Source organism: Drosophila eugracilis, unplaced genomic scaffold (assembly GCF_018153835.1).
Source record: "Drosophila eugracilis isolate 14026-0451.02 unplaced genomic scaffold, ASM1815383v1 contig_2154, whole genome shotgun sequence".
Lineage (NCBI taxonomy): Eukaryota > Metazoa > Arthropoda > Insecta > Diptera > Drosophilidae > Drosophila > Drosophila eugracilis.
In genome coordinates this window covers 13,011,777-13,028,408 of record NW_024573038.1, presented here as the reverse complement: position 1 = coordinate 13,028,408, position 16,632 = coordinate 13,011,777, and the positions used below count along the sequence as shown (strand labels likewise).

Below are 16,632 nucleotides of genomic sequence, written 5' to 3'. Positions count from 1 at the left end.
AAGGTTTTGTTTATGAAAATGATAATTTAGAAAGGTTTTTCTAGCACTAACTTCTTAAGAAAGAACCTTATTTTTCCTTGTGCAAAAGGGTTCCTAAAGAATGGAGTAAAAAAAAATCCGGACTGGTAAAGTAACACCAATGTGCCACAAAGTGGCCCTCCCCTTGGCGCGTTCTCTTTTAGTTCTCAATGTCTCTGCAAGCTGGGAGACATTTTTAAATCTTAAAAATACTTTCGATTGGTAAGAAGGGTAAAGGGAAAGGTAGTGGGTAGAAGGGAGTGGGGAACGTGTCAGGACGCGTTGCGTGTTTTTTGTGCCACGCCGCCTCGACTGGAATTTGGTTTCGCATTCGTTTGGAAAATGGCAAAAGGTGGCATCAGCTCAGACGGACTAGAACGTTAACCAGAAAACTTGAACCAGGGAGGCAAAAAAGGAAGCTAAAGAATGAGTTAATAAGTTAATAAAGTTCATATTTAAATATTTAAATTTAATCTTAAAAAGTGCTTAGTAAACATAAAGAATATCCGCTGAATTATGATCTTAGCCCTGATCAAGAGCCCTGAAAAACGGCCAACTTCAGCCCTGGTGAAAACTGCAAACTGCCAGTGAACCCGATTCCCAGACTCTTAGTCTGGAAATTTGTTGCGCAGGCTATAAAGTCAGTTAAGCCCGGGGCGACAGGTGCCCGGGGTACAGGTTGGCAGTGGAGTTCAGTTTCGGGTTTTTTTTGGGTGGCCATCTCCATCCTCCTACCAACGTTTTTCGGGGCACGTGATGTTGCGTTTGTCGCCGTTGCCGTGGCAATTTTCATGTTACAAAGTCGCCATCCTCATCGCTATCGCCATTCCCATTCTCAGTCCCAGTTCCAGCCAGACCCATTCTCAGTCCCACTTCCCACTTCCATGCTCATCGTCATCGTTGTCTGTCGCCTGTCGTCTGTTTTGTGTAAAGAGTTTTACTCTGCTGCTGGTGCACAAGGAAAAATAACAATTTTACAAATTGAAAATCTAAAATTAAGTTTTATAACTAGCCTACAAAATAATATTTACTGTTTAGCTGTATTAAATATCTTTTAAATCAAAACTAGAATAAGAAATACGAAAGTTTATTTTGATTTTACAGACTTAAAAGTAAAAACTCTATTTTAAATAAAATTTCCTTAAGTTACATTGCCTTAATCAATCAATAATTTTTCCCTCTGCAAAACTTCTTTTTTTCCAGGTTGGCAATTTTCAGTGCAGCCTTTTTGGGAGCTGGTTGCTGGGTGCTTTCGGTGGTCTGGATTTTCCTGCGGTGAGTCATGTGTCTGCCATCCATCTCTCTATCTCTTGGCCAGTATCTCCGTGTGCCGTGTTTAGAAATGGTTACAAAATGCGTAATTAGCGTTATGTCAGGGCATTTTCCTGTTTTCCTTTTTGGCCCACCCACAAATACGGGGGCGTGTCTAATGGGCGTTAGCAGAAAATGTGGTGTTGCTAAGCATGCGAACTATGGCGCATTAAGTTGGATTGAAGTTAAGGAAGGGGTTATGGTTAAGGTGAATGTTCTTTAAGTATTATTAGGTATGAATTAAGATTTAATTAAAGATGAGATTTAATTGTTTTTGTATGGTGTGTTAAAAGGGGGATAACAGTGTCTTAAAGTGATACTGTTTATAGTAAATTAAGCTTGAGAAAAAAGCTTAAAAGGATCAATAATATTTTATACATAAATATCTTCGTCTAAACCAGAGCTCCTCAATACCAATTTTGTTTTTGTAAATGCTGCGATATTCCACCAGCAATTTTTCGATTTTTTCTTTCCGCCTTATTCTGTCGCTAACTGTAATGCATTTTGTTCTTCTTTCTTCCTCGATCATCCTCGAACTCCCAATCCACTAACATTTTTTCGTTTTTCTCTCTCCGCCATATTCCATTGCTAACTGTAATTCATCTTCTTTCTTCCTCGATCATCCTCGAACACCTAATCCACTAACATTTTTTCGTTTTTCTCTCTCCGCCATATTCCGTCGCTAACTGTAATATATTTTGTTCTTGTTTCTTCCTCGATCATCTTCGAACACTTGCACTGGAATTTATTTCTTATGATTTCTCTTTTCCTCGCGCGATTTCTCTTTCCTTGACACGAGTGTTAAAATAAGTGATAAATTGGTTAGCAAGACAAAAGTGTTTTTTCTTTCTCTAAGTGCACAGCTGCAAACCAACACAAAAGTGTCACTAATTTGTGCACGCTTTTTTGTATTTGTGTTAGTAAATGCTCTGCCGTAAGAGGAATTTTAATCCCCCTGGACTAAATCTTTAACACCCTTCTTTTACATTTCAAGTAATGCTTTTTATTAGAATTTTTGTAAAAAAAAATGTTACCCGTAAACTTTCAACTGCCATATCTTTTTATAGCTTTAAGTTGGAAACAAAATTGTTTTTCTTGTCTTTTCGTTTTCAATCAAATGCTAAGCCCTTCCCATGCTGGCCCATAAAAAAATGTAATTCGATGTTTCTTCTTTCGCATTCAAATTAAAAATGACCAACACAAGCCGTAAACTATACCCCATGTGCAGATCTCTATGGCATCTACTATATACATATGTATGTATGTATGTATATATCTACATATGTATGTACATATGAATGTACATACACGACTACAAGCATTTCACGCATTTTGTTTGTCTCGATTTCCCTGTCCCCGGGTGTCTGTCTTTCGGTTTTTAATTCGTTTTTTGTTGCTCGCCCTTGGCAGGAAATACAATAGGAGAAAGACAAGTGGGGAAAGGTGGAGAAGCAGAAGAGTGGCCAAGGGTCTTGGCAATTTCCGTCTGCGTTATCGAAATCGTATAAACAATAATAAAAAAAAATCCTGGGAAAAAGAAGGAAACTATACACCAGACAGTCAGACGGACCAGCTACGAGTGTCAACCCTTCAAGGGGAGTCCTTAAGGATTTTCCAGCACACCCTGCTCAAGGAATCTAATACAAACCTAGTTGATGTCACGAAAAAATTGGCAAGGCCTTTAATTTCCAAACGTGTCTTAAAGTGATAAGTGGCGGAAAAGGGTTAAGTGATATGAAAGGTGTTAGAAAGATTAAAAGAAAAAGTTGAAGTTGAAGTTTTTAAGAAAAACTTTTAAGAAACTTTTACATTGGGAAAAAATGTATAAAAATCAAATTCAATTGCTTTAAATAAAATTCTAAGCAATTCAAAGAAAATATCCTAATATATAAAACCTAAATCTGAATCAAACTTTCTATAAATATTCTCTAAATAAAATCTTTAGTTACGGCTCATAAACCGCCGTTCGTGTCAAATATTCGATTCCATCATAATGATGAACCTTGATCCAAATGGGTTTTCAGGCTGTCATGGTAACAATCAATGCCCAAGTAAATGGTAAGATGTAGTTTCCTCTTACAGAGCATTTTTCCAACCTTGCGGAGAAAGAAAGGTTCTTTTTTGGCCCTTCAATTTCATCCTTTTTTGAGCTTTGCGTTTATGTGGAAACTGGCGCCGGATTTAGTAGCAATTTTGTCTGGCGAAACGGGCAATAAAATGTTGAGAAAAAAAAACTCAATGGCAGGCTATTTGTAAGGAATTGCAGAAGTTTTATGTCTCACCAGTCAACCCTGAACAACCTATGTTTCTTTTTTTAATATTAAATCTCTCCTTCTAATATTAAATATTATTCCTTTAACTACCTGAATGACTAACATTATCAGGTATTAAAGATTTTAATCAATTTACTGATTGATTTGCATAAATTTCCTGAAACTTGTCGTTCGCTGAACAATTTCGGCAGTGGAGTTTTAATCAGCGGACTTTCGATTTCAGATTGCGGTTAACTGCAATGGGCATGGGCCCAGCACACATTGCCCATATCCTCCAGAGTCCAAATACCTCTACCCTCTACTAACATCTCTTCCATCGAGCAATCGGCAACCCAACGGACATCCGCTTCGTTTGATTTCCGGCATGTGATTGAGTGCACAGCGATTGAGAGCGACGATGGATGGATGGATGCAATGACGTCGCATGATGACGTTAAAATTGTTTAGGCCAGTGATGGGAAGTTAGCTTTTAAAAGGCTAGCTTTGTGGGATTTCTTAGGATTGTTAGGAGGATGGTAGGGCTTCTAAATGGGACTTAAAGATGTTAAATTTACACATTTTTTATATATTTTTTTCAATTGATTAAATTTAAATTTCATAAATTAAACCTAAAAGTTATTTTTAACCTTTTTTTTACGTTCTTTTTAGTATTTTTACCTTTTTAATATACAAAATATTAAAGTTAAAGTTAAAGATTATTTTAAAATATATTCTTTTTTTTCTATTTTTTAACATGCTTCAAAAATATTTATAGTTTCAGGGACAAATTTCTATTTTACTAACTAAAATTTCTTATTTTTTTTTGCTTTTAATACAAGAATGACAACTCTAATTTGGAGGCTGTTAATTTTGAAGGGCTGTGTCGTTTTTTTGGCCCCTCATCAGTGGCATTCATAAAGCGATTAGTCTTCGAACGTGTGCCGATTAATTTGCTGCATGGTTTTAGATATGCCAGGCACTCACTTTCTGCGTCAGCAGAAAAAAAGTATCAAATTACATTTTTTTTTTGGGCGTGAATGGTTATTCAATGCTCATTCTAAGGGTGTGTTTGGTCAGTTTGGGAGGTGTTTCGGGGCGGGTAGTTCAAAGGAAACACATCAAACGGATGCAGTGCTAAGTAATAAAATGCGACAGGGGAGAGTTATTTATTCAAGTATGAATTTGGGGGGCAAAGATTGCACATTTTCCAGGGGGGTTACTTTGGTAAGAAGGGGGGAATATTGTGAGTTTACAAATTGGGTTCATGAATCTGAATTTTCTATATATTTCACAATTTAATGTTATGTTTTTGATAAAAAAAACTCTACTAATACCAAACGAAAACCCATTAAACTATTCTCCTTTAAATTTCTCTTAATTTTTGATTAATTTTCGCTTAATTTTTGTTTTACTAACTATTTCTTCTTTGTTAAACCTCTGACTATTTTGCACTTAGTTTCTCATTCTTATCTACATCCCTGTCTATGCTCATTTGCCATTCATTCTTGTATAAATATTCCGCAGTCCTTAGCAAAACGAATTTTTCTCGCTCGTTTTTCCACTTTTATGGGATTTCTTGCTATGGTTTTTAGCTTCCACCTCCACCTCCAAGACTCTGCGACAATCTCTAGTGTCTTAAGCGACTATCAACAGATTATGTGATAGTTAAAGCCCGCCATTTTTAATTGCCATGGCAATGACATCTCATGCCAATCTCTCGTTATCCTTTTTGCTCGTCCTGATGCGGCTGTTTCTTTCTTATTTTTGTGCCACCGTTACTGTCCTGCGTTCCCTTTTTGATCCAGGCTATCCGAAACTATCCTCGAAACTTAGCCACATCATAAAAAGTGCTGGCAGGCGCTGTCGTAGACAGGAGTTCCCATTATGATGCTTACACTGTAATAAAAAGTCTATAAAAAGGGGAAATACTAAGAGGAAAAGTCGAAGAAAAGTGACATTAAATTGTACGAAAATAAAGTGTAGTTTTCCTTGATTGGTTTAAAGATTTGTTCTTAATGGATTAAGGAAAATTAAAGTCTCTAAAATTATATTTAAAAATACGCAAAAATATCTTTTAGGAGTTCAACTTTATATCCTTTCAAATTTAGTCTCTCTGAAGCATCCGGAAATCACTTTTCCCACTGTATAGTTGGTAACCAAAAGCCATGTCCCAGCCAGCCCTTAACCTCCCAGACCCCTCGCTTTAACCCTCTAACCCCATTTGGACCCCAAACTTCCTCCCCTTGACTGTTCCGCCGCCTTTAACCCAACACTAACCCCAACCATACCCCATGTTTGATATCCTCGCACCGCACTTCATTTGAGACTTTGAACTGCAAATAGACAAACGTGTTTCATAGTAGATCCACCCAGAAAAGAAAGGGGGCATGGCTGTCCCATCTGCTTTTCACTTTTCCACATTTCCATCATCACAACCTTTTGCGCCGCCTTTGCTTTCGTTTTTTGCTGTATTTGCATATCAAATTAAAAGCGCCCGAGTAATTTTAGCGCTTTCTATCCAGACTCCCTCTACTCTCTTCCTCTTAGATGATGGGAATGATGGTTGGTAGATCTCCTAGAGAAATGTTGGTAGGGGGTGGGTGGTAAAACGGAAGTTTGCCAGGGAGGGGACTTGCCATCTATTTCATACACCACAACATGCCGCGTTTTTCCGGCACATTGTCTGATTGTCTGATGAGGGCACAGCCCGTAGCTGTGAAATAAATAAAATACACGTTAGATGGTTCGGCATTTAAAGGCTATAATTAAAAAGCAACCAAAAACACGTATAGAAATCGGATAAGAGAAAGGTGCAGGGGCAGGTGGAGCATATATAGAGGTAGCATACAAAGCTAGACAAGCCGGGGATTTGATTTACTCCTGGTCTGAACGGGAATCCCCCGGACTTTGCTTTGTGAAATATTCAAATGGCACTGGCGATGCGTCGACACACAAAATGGCATTACAATCGTGTAAAAACGACACAGCTCATTGATGCAGAGAGAAAAAATATGTTTTTTATTTGATTAAATTTAAGTAAAAACAATGCACAAAATAAGAAAGTTGTGTAATTTTGGTAAATTTTTTGAGTATTGAAATTACCAAAGAAAATATGACCAAAGAGGAAGCTCAACTCGAAATAATATCAAATTTCGTTTTAAATAAGAAATAAACCAAAAATGTTAGCAATTATTTCTTAAAAAATGAAAACTATGTGTTCTTAATATAAAAATATATTTAATAAATTTCTTAAAATTTAATTTAAATTTCCTAAAGATTTTTAGAGCTTTTTTTGTAAAGGAAAATACATTTTTCTGGGAATTTTCTTTAAAAAAATAACAAAATAGTTTCCTGTGTGCTTTTTGAGTGCCTGTCATTTCCCTTTTTTATGCCCGTTTGTGTGTTTGTTAGCCATCTCTTTTAGTATCTGTGCATTTTAAAGCAACTTGTTTGGGCCTGAAAAGCATGAAAGCGCACAAATTGTTGCAATTTGTTTATCAGCGAAACTACAAGTGGAATACTGTAAGAGAAAGATTGCTAATTCAATTATTTACATTTTCTACATGATAAGTTCCCTTAAGCTAGTCACTAATTTGTATTACCTAAGCCAAGATTTTTTTTATTCATCTATTAAAAATCTTAAAACAAAAAATATTTCAAATTTTATAACCATTATAAAAATTTCTCTCAACTAATTTCTTTTTATATTTTCCACCAATTTATTTCCCCCCAAGTGAGTGTGACTGCTTTTAGAAGTTCTTTGCTATATGAACTGCTTAGGTGTGTGGGTGATTTTGTGGGTGGTCCTTTATTATTCAAGATTATCCTGCGGGTATTGAAGTGCCGTGCGTTGTGCTCTTCTGTTGCTCGCCGCTGTCACGAAATACGCGAAAAGCTCCCCCGACATTCCACATCGATGACATGTTTGCGTCGCCAGCATGTCTGAGATTGGTCCGCCATCTCCCCGCCTATATTTAATCCCACTTTCCTCATAGAGATTGTCATTCACATCTACAGCCACCGGAGGAAAATCAAAAGCAACTATAATGGTTAAGCTCTTTCATCTACACAACGCTTAGCTACTCCACGCAGCCACTTGGCAGAGGTTTTACTAAGTTTCACGGTGACAAAAATTGTTAAATTTGAAAAATATGAAGATATTTTCCCAGAATTTTATCTTAACTATTTCGATTCAGTAATCTTAAATAAAAGATTTTTAATATTACATAAATTAACTTCAAAAATACATGTTAGGCAAGGCATTTTAAGATATTATATTAAACTATCTTTAACTACCAGTGCATAATTCCCTTTAGGCGTTGGGTTTAACTTATATAATTTGATTAGTCGCAGCCAAATTTTCGAGACATCATCATAAATATTTGAAGCGACAGCAGAAAAAAAGATTTATTTACTGATTATAGACACATGATTTATGATTGTTGCCTTTGTTACGGCGACTTGTCAGTCAGTCAGCCAGCCAGCCGACTAGCTAGTCAGTCATTCAATCAGTGGGCCGTGTGATTAGCCCTGACATGGTATGTCAATTTTCCAAATCATTTTCTCCAGCTAGCCAGAAATCAAACAAAGGAATCGAGGGAGCACGGAAGCCAGAACGAAGCAAATAAAAAAAAAAAAAAAAAATATATCCTTTAAAAACTTGCCCAAACAGCGTTCTTTCATTAGGCAAACAAAAGCAGGACGCGCGCGACGCTTGATGGAATTAGTTTTATTTTTTTCTTCTTTATTTTGGAGCTGTGTGTGTTTTGCTGCTCTGCTCTCGGAGGGGTTTTCCCCCGCTTTTCCGGGGGACTCGTGCAAACCATTTAAAACGCAGATTGTCATCCATTAAGAGATTAGAAATTTTCAAGGGTGTTTTTTCTACCCAACGGTGTGTGTGTGTGTGTGTGGGTGTTTGGGTGTCCTTTGTCTCACTGGCCAAAATGGCATGAGTTTCGCAAACAGGATATAGACAGGACATTCGAAGCGGTCGTAAAAAATTTCGACGCCGGATTTCAGGAAGCATCAGCAACTTTCCCATAAAAATCACTTCAAATGTCATATTAGGCTGGCCTGGTCTGGGATGGTTTACGGATTTCGGGCCAATCCCCTTAGCCAAAAAGGACAATTGGCAAAAAGAGATGGGAGAAAGGAAGAAAGAAAGCATCAGCTAGCATCATACAAGCGAATTGGTATCGGCAAATTGAAATCTCTGCAACCGAGTCAAACGCATAAGTTTGGCCGGAGACGAAAAAGACGAGATGAAGTTCACTCAGCCATAGAATACATATGCTCGACGTAATCCTTTTTGCCCGGCAATGTCCTAGCACTTTGTCCTTTCGCTTGTTCACAGGATTTTCGACAAATTTCGTCTGTTTTGACTCTGGCAACTACTTTCTGCTGCTGCTGCTGCTACTGCTGCTACTGCTGCCGTTGTCACTCGAAAATCATTTTCAATTGCTTGACCAAAGGAAATGGGTGCTCATATTTTAAGTAGTGGCTGGCTGTGGGGAAACTTGCTTACTGTTACGCTTCAACAAAGATCTTTTAACGGCAGAAAGGAGTTAACTCTTGGAAAGGGGCGACAAACATACAGAAATAGATATGCGAGCTACAGTTGCGGTTAAAATAATAGGTAACATCTAAATATGACTTGAAAAAAAAATTTTTTTTTTTAAAACAGATATATTTTTATTTTTAACCTATTTAAAATATATATCATATTTAACATTATGTAATATTTAATTATTAATTTGAAAAATGAACATAAGAGCTTTAAAAAATTAAAGAAAACTTTAAGATTATTTTTAAGTTCTAAGTTTCAATATAAATTATTTTAAAACTTTTCAATCTGCTTATAATCAGAAACCTTAAAGTCCTATTTGGATAACCACAACTGTATTTTGAACAACAAAGAGCTGTGCGTGCGATTGTGTGTGTGAGTGAGAATGGAATGCTGCTCTCAAGTTAAAGTGTAATTGCATTAGCAAAGTGGCTGCAAAATTTAAATTACTCCATATTGTTCCGGCTCGCTTTAATGCACATTTCAATTTAAATTTAAATTTCGATTGCATTTCGATTGTCAAGCTGAGCCAAATAAACGACGATAACAGCTGAAATCGATCTTCTGTTAATCTAATTGGTTTTTCTATATTTTTTTTATAACAAAAAAACTAATTTATTGCCATAATTAGGTAAAAAAAAGTTAAGTCCTATTAATATTGGCATAATGCGGACATTTCGGTTAACAAAGAGGCCCAATTAGCGTGTTTTTAATGGTCACTTGTGAAAATTTAGCCCTTCTGGCAACGTAAAGCAATTTTAACAATTTTTCAACAAAAATTTGCAACGTTAAAACACAAAGCCAAATCCGCGGGCTTGAAGGTTTTTAGTTATTGTTTAAAAACTTTTATTTCACTGCAAGCTCTTTTTTTTGTTGTAGTTTTTTTTTTAAACTATGAAAGTTTCCAACTAACGGGACATTTTTGGCGACTCTGCGACAGTTTCACAATGTGTTTGCTGTTGTTTACAGTTGGAATGGTGACGTTTTGCTTTGTTGTTTTTGCCTTTGAAAGAAAGAGAGAAGATATGCGGCAGAAATTCTTATTCGAAGTAAATCCAATTAGAAAGCGTAGAGTGCGTGTAAGTTTACGCTCTGTTTGGAATGGTTACATACCATGTAGATAGGGGAAGAGGTTTATGTAAAATTTGGTATGATCTTTATTTTCATGTATTTTCTGTAAATTTTCCAAAAGTTATTATTTTGCCTTTGTAGCCCCAAAGAGTACTAACTAAAAACTTCTCCGGGTAAATGAACCCTTCTTCTCGTAAAGTCAAAACTTTGGTATTTATGAATATTTACTTGGCTTTTAGTTTTTCTTACCTGAAAATTCAGATTTATCCGCTTTTTGGCGAGATTTGTTTATTACAGTTGCTTGGTTTGCTGTGATTTAATGGCTGCGGTAGCTTGAAGCTGCTCAGTTATCACTTTAATAACTTGTCAATATACATAAAATGTTGGTCGCCGAGGGGTTGCCGACTCTAAATGCCGGCAAACTTTCTGCCCTCCCCTCCTAGTTTCTATGACTTAACCCATGGCTGCCTGGGACGTTGTCGTCTTGCGTCTGCTTTTAGTTTTCATCATGAATTCTCAAAAACTTCACTCGCTAAAATTGCAGCCACGTTGGTAACGGGAAAGTTGTTATCGCTGTCGACGTCGCCGTTGCCGTTGCCGTTGCCGTTGCCGTTGCCGTCCCATTCGCCGTCTCACTTATCTTGGCATAAAATTTGTTTCCACAACGAGGAGTTAAAGGAAGAGACACGTGGCAAGGCGGTGGAGTTGTACAGTGAAACCTAAGGAAACTTTACTTATTTAGGCATTTCTTCTTACCTACCAAATTTCATATTAATAGGGTCAAAAATTGGATTTTAGATGTCTTCTTAGTTTTTCGCTAAAAAGTAGGCAATGCATTTTGAATAAAAAAATATCTTTTAGTAATATTAAAAAATATATATTTTTTTTGTAAAACTTAAACACTAAAAATTCTTAAAAATTCCCTAAAAATACCCGAAAAATATAAAATTTAAAAAAATATTCCTAACTTCCTAGTACTTACTGTACCCTATTTTTTGTTGGTTCTCCCCTCGCCATTTCACTAGCCATTTTCTTCCCAACTTATTCTTGTTAACGGCTCTTTGCTGCTACCGCCACTTTTAGCCTCTTCGGCTGTTGTTTTTGTTTTCTGGTTTGTTGTTTTAGGTGGCGCAAGAATTTTGTGGTAAGCAAGCGAGATAGGTGGGAGGGAGGGGTAGGAGTGTGGCCATGCCCGTTTTTTCCGGGACCGCCTCTCATTTTAATATGTCCCTAGTCGCGCGAAATTGCTCAAGACATGTTTGTTTTTAAACAGATTACATTATTTTATGAACGCATTTCGGCTGCCGCTGCTGCCGTTGATAATATGCAAAAACTTGGCAAACAATAACACAGAACGCAACCCAGAAAATCGTCAAATTCCAGTGAAAAGTTACCCACATACACAGTTCGCCCAATTTTGACGCCCACTTTTCCGCTTTTCAGCTACCAACACACACACACACACACACTCTCAATGGTAATGCTTGTGCAAACATTTCCTGGGAATATTGCCATAAGTTTCATCGACAAATTAATGATGAAAAACCATAAACATGCATTACATAACAAAACAAAAGCTTTTGGGTTGGAGGGGGAGAGGGAAAATTGGCACAAGACTTAGACGAGTTTTTAGAGAGGTTTTCCCCCACGAAATGCGGAGGCGTGGCAGGCAGGGCTTTGCTTTTCTCTTTTGTTATGCTAAATGAAAAGTTCATTTCGCAATAGCACAATTTTCTGAAGGATTGTGAATGGCTGCAAGGGGTTTGGGGAAATTGCATTCGTGGAAAGAGCAATTTCAAAGGCAGCGTGTTGGGGTGTGATATAATTATATAGGAGTATAGCTTTTACAGGGAAAGGGAGGATTTTATTTAAGGAATGTTTAAGAACTAATATGTTATTAATATGTTTATTAACTTTCTTATGAATATTTTATAATATTAACACATTTTTTTAGGACTTAAAAAGTTGGTAGTCTTTTATACCTTCGCTTTTGAAGTTTTTCTTCAATTTATTTAACCAAAACTTCCCTTTTATATCAAATAAAATCAATTATTTTCTAACTTTTCATTCCTAATCCAAAGACAAAACACTTTTTTTCTTGTCAATTTTCAAATTTCGTACTTATCTTTCTTCTCTAATTCCTTTTGCCAACTAAAGTTTACCTTTAGACATTTGAAAAATGTTTACTTTTTACACTTTTCACTTAGCTTTGTGTCGCCTGACTATCGTACATACACTTTCCATGGAAGAAAAGCCTCATTCCCCTTGATTCTCAATCCCATGCCGACACACTTCAGACGCTTTACACGTGCTCCATGCCATTCAAGTGCCGGCAACGGTAAAGGTATATAGGTATAGGTATAGGTATAGGTATAGGTACAAGGAGAGCAAGAGCTAAAGGTAAGAAACGGCAAGGTAAAACGGTAAAGGTAACGCCACCGACATCGTTCGCCGGGCTCCTTGGCATAATCGCTCAACAGCTACAGCCACAACAACAATTGTAACAACAACAGCCGGAAGCTGCACAACGAAAAACTGAAAATCATTTTTAAAGCACTTTTAAAAAATTTGATTTTTTTATTAACATTTTTTTTTTTTAAATAATAAATAACTAGTTAGGCTTTTAGTAAGATTTTTAAAGGATTTTTTAAACTGATAATTAAGATAAAGATTACTTTTTTCTTATTAAAAATGAAGTTAGAAAAGTTAAAACCATAATGAAGGAGAGTTTATTTTAAAGTTTATATCAAAATATTTACAAAAATTTTAAGGACTTATTTTTAAAGTCTTAAAAATTATTATTTCCAAAGATAAACTTCTTAGTTGACCATTTTTCTTAGTGCACAAACTGGTAGCTGGCAAAAGCGTCAAGAGCTAAGACATTTTATCTACCTTCGCCGACGCTTGGCATCTCGCATCCTCGCAACCTCGCATCTCGGGGTTCTCGACATCGCGTTCCGTTGCGGATGCGGATGCGGAAAATGCGGAAGCTTGTTGATGCTTTTACCATTTGTTAAGTGCTGCTTGTTGCTCCAGCTGTCGATGCTGAGGTCAACTGAATGCTCCAGGTGATGGAGCAGTGAGCCAGTGAGCTAGCGAACCAGGTGAACAGGTGGAAATGCCAACCAGCAAGTTGTTGCTTTTGCAATTGGTTTAGTACTTAGACATGCAGGGGTAGCACACATACATCAGCCTGGATTTAGCCCCCCTCCCTCCCTCTTCTCTTTTAGCCATGGAATTTCGCCAGTGCCTTTGGGATTTTCCACCTTTACTACGTGCCCTGGCTTTTGCTTTTAGTTGCGCTACACGCTAATGCTAAGTAACTGTTGTTTATAGAGAAGCACAACGTTGAGCAGGCAAACTAAAAAAAAAGAAGAAAAAGCTAAAAAAAGAAAGTAAGTCAAACACACACAAAGATCTCCCCTCTGCTGTATGCAATTCAGCCAAAAGTTGCCAACTTTCTTGCATAAAAACAAGGAATGTTGCATGCCACGAGGGGCCCGCCTTGGGGTTGCGTTTAATGCCCTGATATAAGGCCAAAGTACCTTAACTTTACGGATTGTTTGACAAGCCACATATGCTAATCGGGGGACATTGTATTCTATAAGATATAGATTCTATAAATCGATAAATATGTTCTTAAATAAAACTAAAATTTACCACAACATAACTTCTGTATATATTTTATAAAAAGGTCAAAATTAAAACCTATTTGGATTGACTTTTTAAACTCTTTAAAAAGCAATTTCATTAGTTTTTCATTTACAAACTTTTGCAATTTAAAATCTGTTAATCAGGTACCTTATTAACTTATCAAAAAAAGTGTATTTCGCCAGCCACAACCTGTTTTAATCCGCAGGACCTTACCAATCGCTCTGAGCACACTCAAAATATCCTGACAGATTGCATTCAAGGACTGCAAGCTCAATTCGATGTCAAGGGATTGCCAAGGGGTGTAAAGGGGGGTTTAAGGCGGGTTAAGGCGGGAACTGCGATAGCTTAAAAGTGCATTTCTCAGTTAACGCCAAATGGCAATTTGTGTACATTCGCTTTGCTGCGTCTCGCTCTGTTGCTACTATTGCCATCTCTCTCAAATTACGGTCTTATGGGTAGTATCTATATCTCAATTCGCCAATATTAATGCCAGTAGCTTGTGACTGTTTGAAAAATGTGCATTGCATGTCAGCGATTTACCTTTTACACTTGCTGATCTTTCTCTCTCTCTGCCGCCGTTGTTTACAACTTCAGTTTCAGTTTCAGCTTTTTCCTAGGGGTTTTCCTTTTCCCAGCTATGTTTCTTTCGGTTTTGCCATACAAATTGTCAAGGTGGCAAAGCGTCAAATGTTGTTCGATTTCTAGATACACTCTTCTTCTTCTTCTTTTTTTTTGGCGAGGGCGTGGCATCCATATCAATATCCATTTACATGAGTGCAGTTCGAGGATAAAAATGCGAGGCGACTTTTTGCGGTTAAGCTGAGTGCGTTTCGAGTAGCTAAATAAATCGCTAGATCCGACCGGAGGTCTTTGTTTCGTACTTACAGGTTGATGGGGAGACTGATGGATGGCTTTTAAAATGGTTGTCTGGGGATGGAAATGACTGTAAAAGTGGTTAGGAGGTAGAGCTTCGCGTGAATAGTGATTTTGATTTAAAGTTAAGGTGTACGAAAAATATCTTTTGATTATAGTCTGGGGAGTTTTAACTTGCAGTACTCTACGAAGGCTAAGGATTGAGTTTAAAGAAGTTGTCAAGGGAAGAGAAGTTTTAAGGAGTTTCTTACTGCTGTTCAAGTTTAATATTTAAGGTTTCGTCATAACGGGGGTTTCTTTTATTACATTGACGTTTTATATTTAACAATATTTAGTTTTTATTTCCATTAAAATTTATTTTATATTATTTAATACAATGCCAAACTGAATTTTATCCGATCATCGTCACGTCATTTTTGCTCTGCAAGAGCTCGGGTTCACTTCGTTAGATCTTTTCGAATACTCATCCCTCGTTCATTGTGTTCCCGTTGCTTCTTTCTTCGTTTCCTAGTTCTTTCGCTGAACCTCTCGTTTTCGTAACAATCTTTACTGTGGTTTACATTTCTTTCGCATTTTCATTCGCGACGTTTTTGCTCGGCTTGAGCACGACTTCTCTTCGTTAGATCTTCACGAATACTCTTCTTGGTTCCTCGTGTCTTCATTGTTTCTCTTTTAGTTTTCTACTTCTTTCGCTGAACTTCTCGCCTTCGGCTTAGTGTTTTCCGTGATTTCTACTTCTTCCGCTAGATGGTAGCTCGTCGATAGCTCTTACTGATATCCCTTCTCTCTTTGTTTTTTGTTGTCTAGGGCAGGGAGAGCATTTACTAACATGAACTGAAAGAAAGAAGAAGTTGACGACGGGATGAGGCGGAAAAAGGAAAACGAAAAATTTGTATCGGGTTAGGAGTTCGAGGATGATCGAGGAAGAAAGAAGAACTAATTATGTTGCTTTTGGCGACGGAATGAAGCGGAAAGAAGAAAACAAAAAATTGTTAGTGGATTAGCTCCGCGAGCGCTCAAAGCTTATGGGAGAGCAAAGCAATATGGAAGAAGGATTCACAAAACAACAGCACTCAAACTCTGGGACTGAGAGCATAGCCGTTGAGCCCCCCCCCTGTATTAACCCCTATAAGGCTTCTAAACTAAGATAACCTTTGAAATATTCTTAGCATTTCCCACATTAACCCTTTGGCAAACTTTATAATACAAAACCTCCGTAAAATAAACTTCTTTCAATTAGTTTCGGCACATTCTAACCCACAGGACAGCCCACTCAATCTTCCTTCTTAATATCCCCTGAGCTTCGGTTATTTATAAATATCAATTAATGGAGAACCTCTTTTTAGCTCTCCGGCTATTTAATCGCCATTTGTTTTGTTTACATAACGCGGGGATTAGGTTTCCTTGGAAAATCCTTTTACAATGCATTTACGTTCCTCCTCAACCCTTGAGCCAATTAAGTTTTTCACTTTGTGTGCGTTGTTTACCCGTTTCACTCGCAGTTAAATCGTAGTGTTTATGTGCATTCCTGCCGCAGACTTTCAATTAATTTCTATTTGCTTTAATTGAGTTTTCTTTGGCTGGGCGCTAAGCGAAGCTTTTGATTGATGCAATCGTTGGGTGGTAAAGGGGGGGTGGTGGTGTGTGTTAAAGGGAAAAAACTTTCGCCTCGCAAAAAACACATGTTCTTTGCCTTTGCAAACAAGCCGGCAAGGTCACGGTATGGGCGAGAAGGTCAGTGGGCGGCTGCGAATGCAGTAATATTGAGATTTTGGTCTGCTGCCAGTTTTTGGTACACTTTTAAAGTAAGTTTAAAAGAAAATCATTTTCTATAGGGTAATTCCTTAACAAAATGTAATTTTAAATATTTTTAAAATGTGGATAAAAATA

The 16,632-nt window shown here is 37.2% G+C and overlaps 1 long non-coding RNA gene across 1 annotated transcript in view; it reads left to right on the top strand.

Moving 5' to 3' along the window:
- The first annotated feature begins 764 nt into the window (after window positions 1–764).
- The window catches only part of LOC108118202, a 143,968-nt gene continuing 128,100 nt past the window's right edge, over window positions 765–16,632 (top strand). The window contains exon 1 of the long non-coding RNA XR_001772920.2: window positions 765–1,293. This is a non-coding gene — a long non-coding RNA (uncharacterized LOC108118202). The remainder of the gene's footprint in view (window positions 1,294–16,632) is intronic.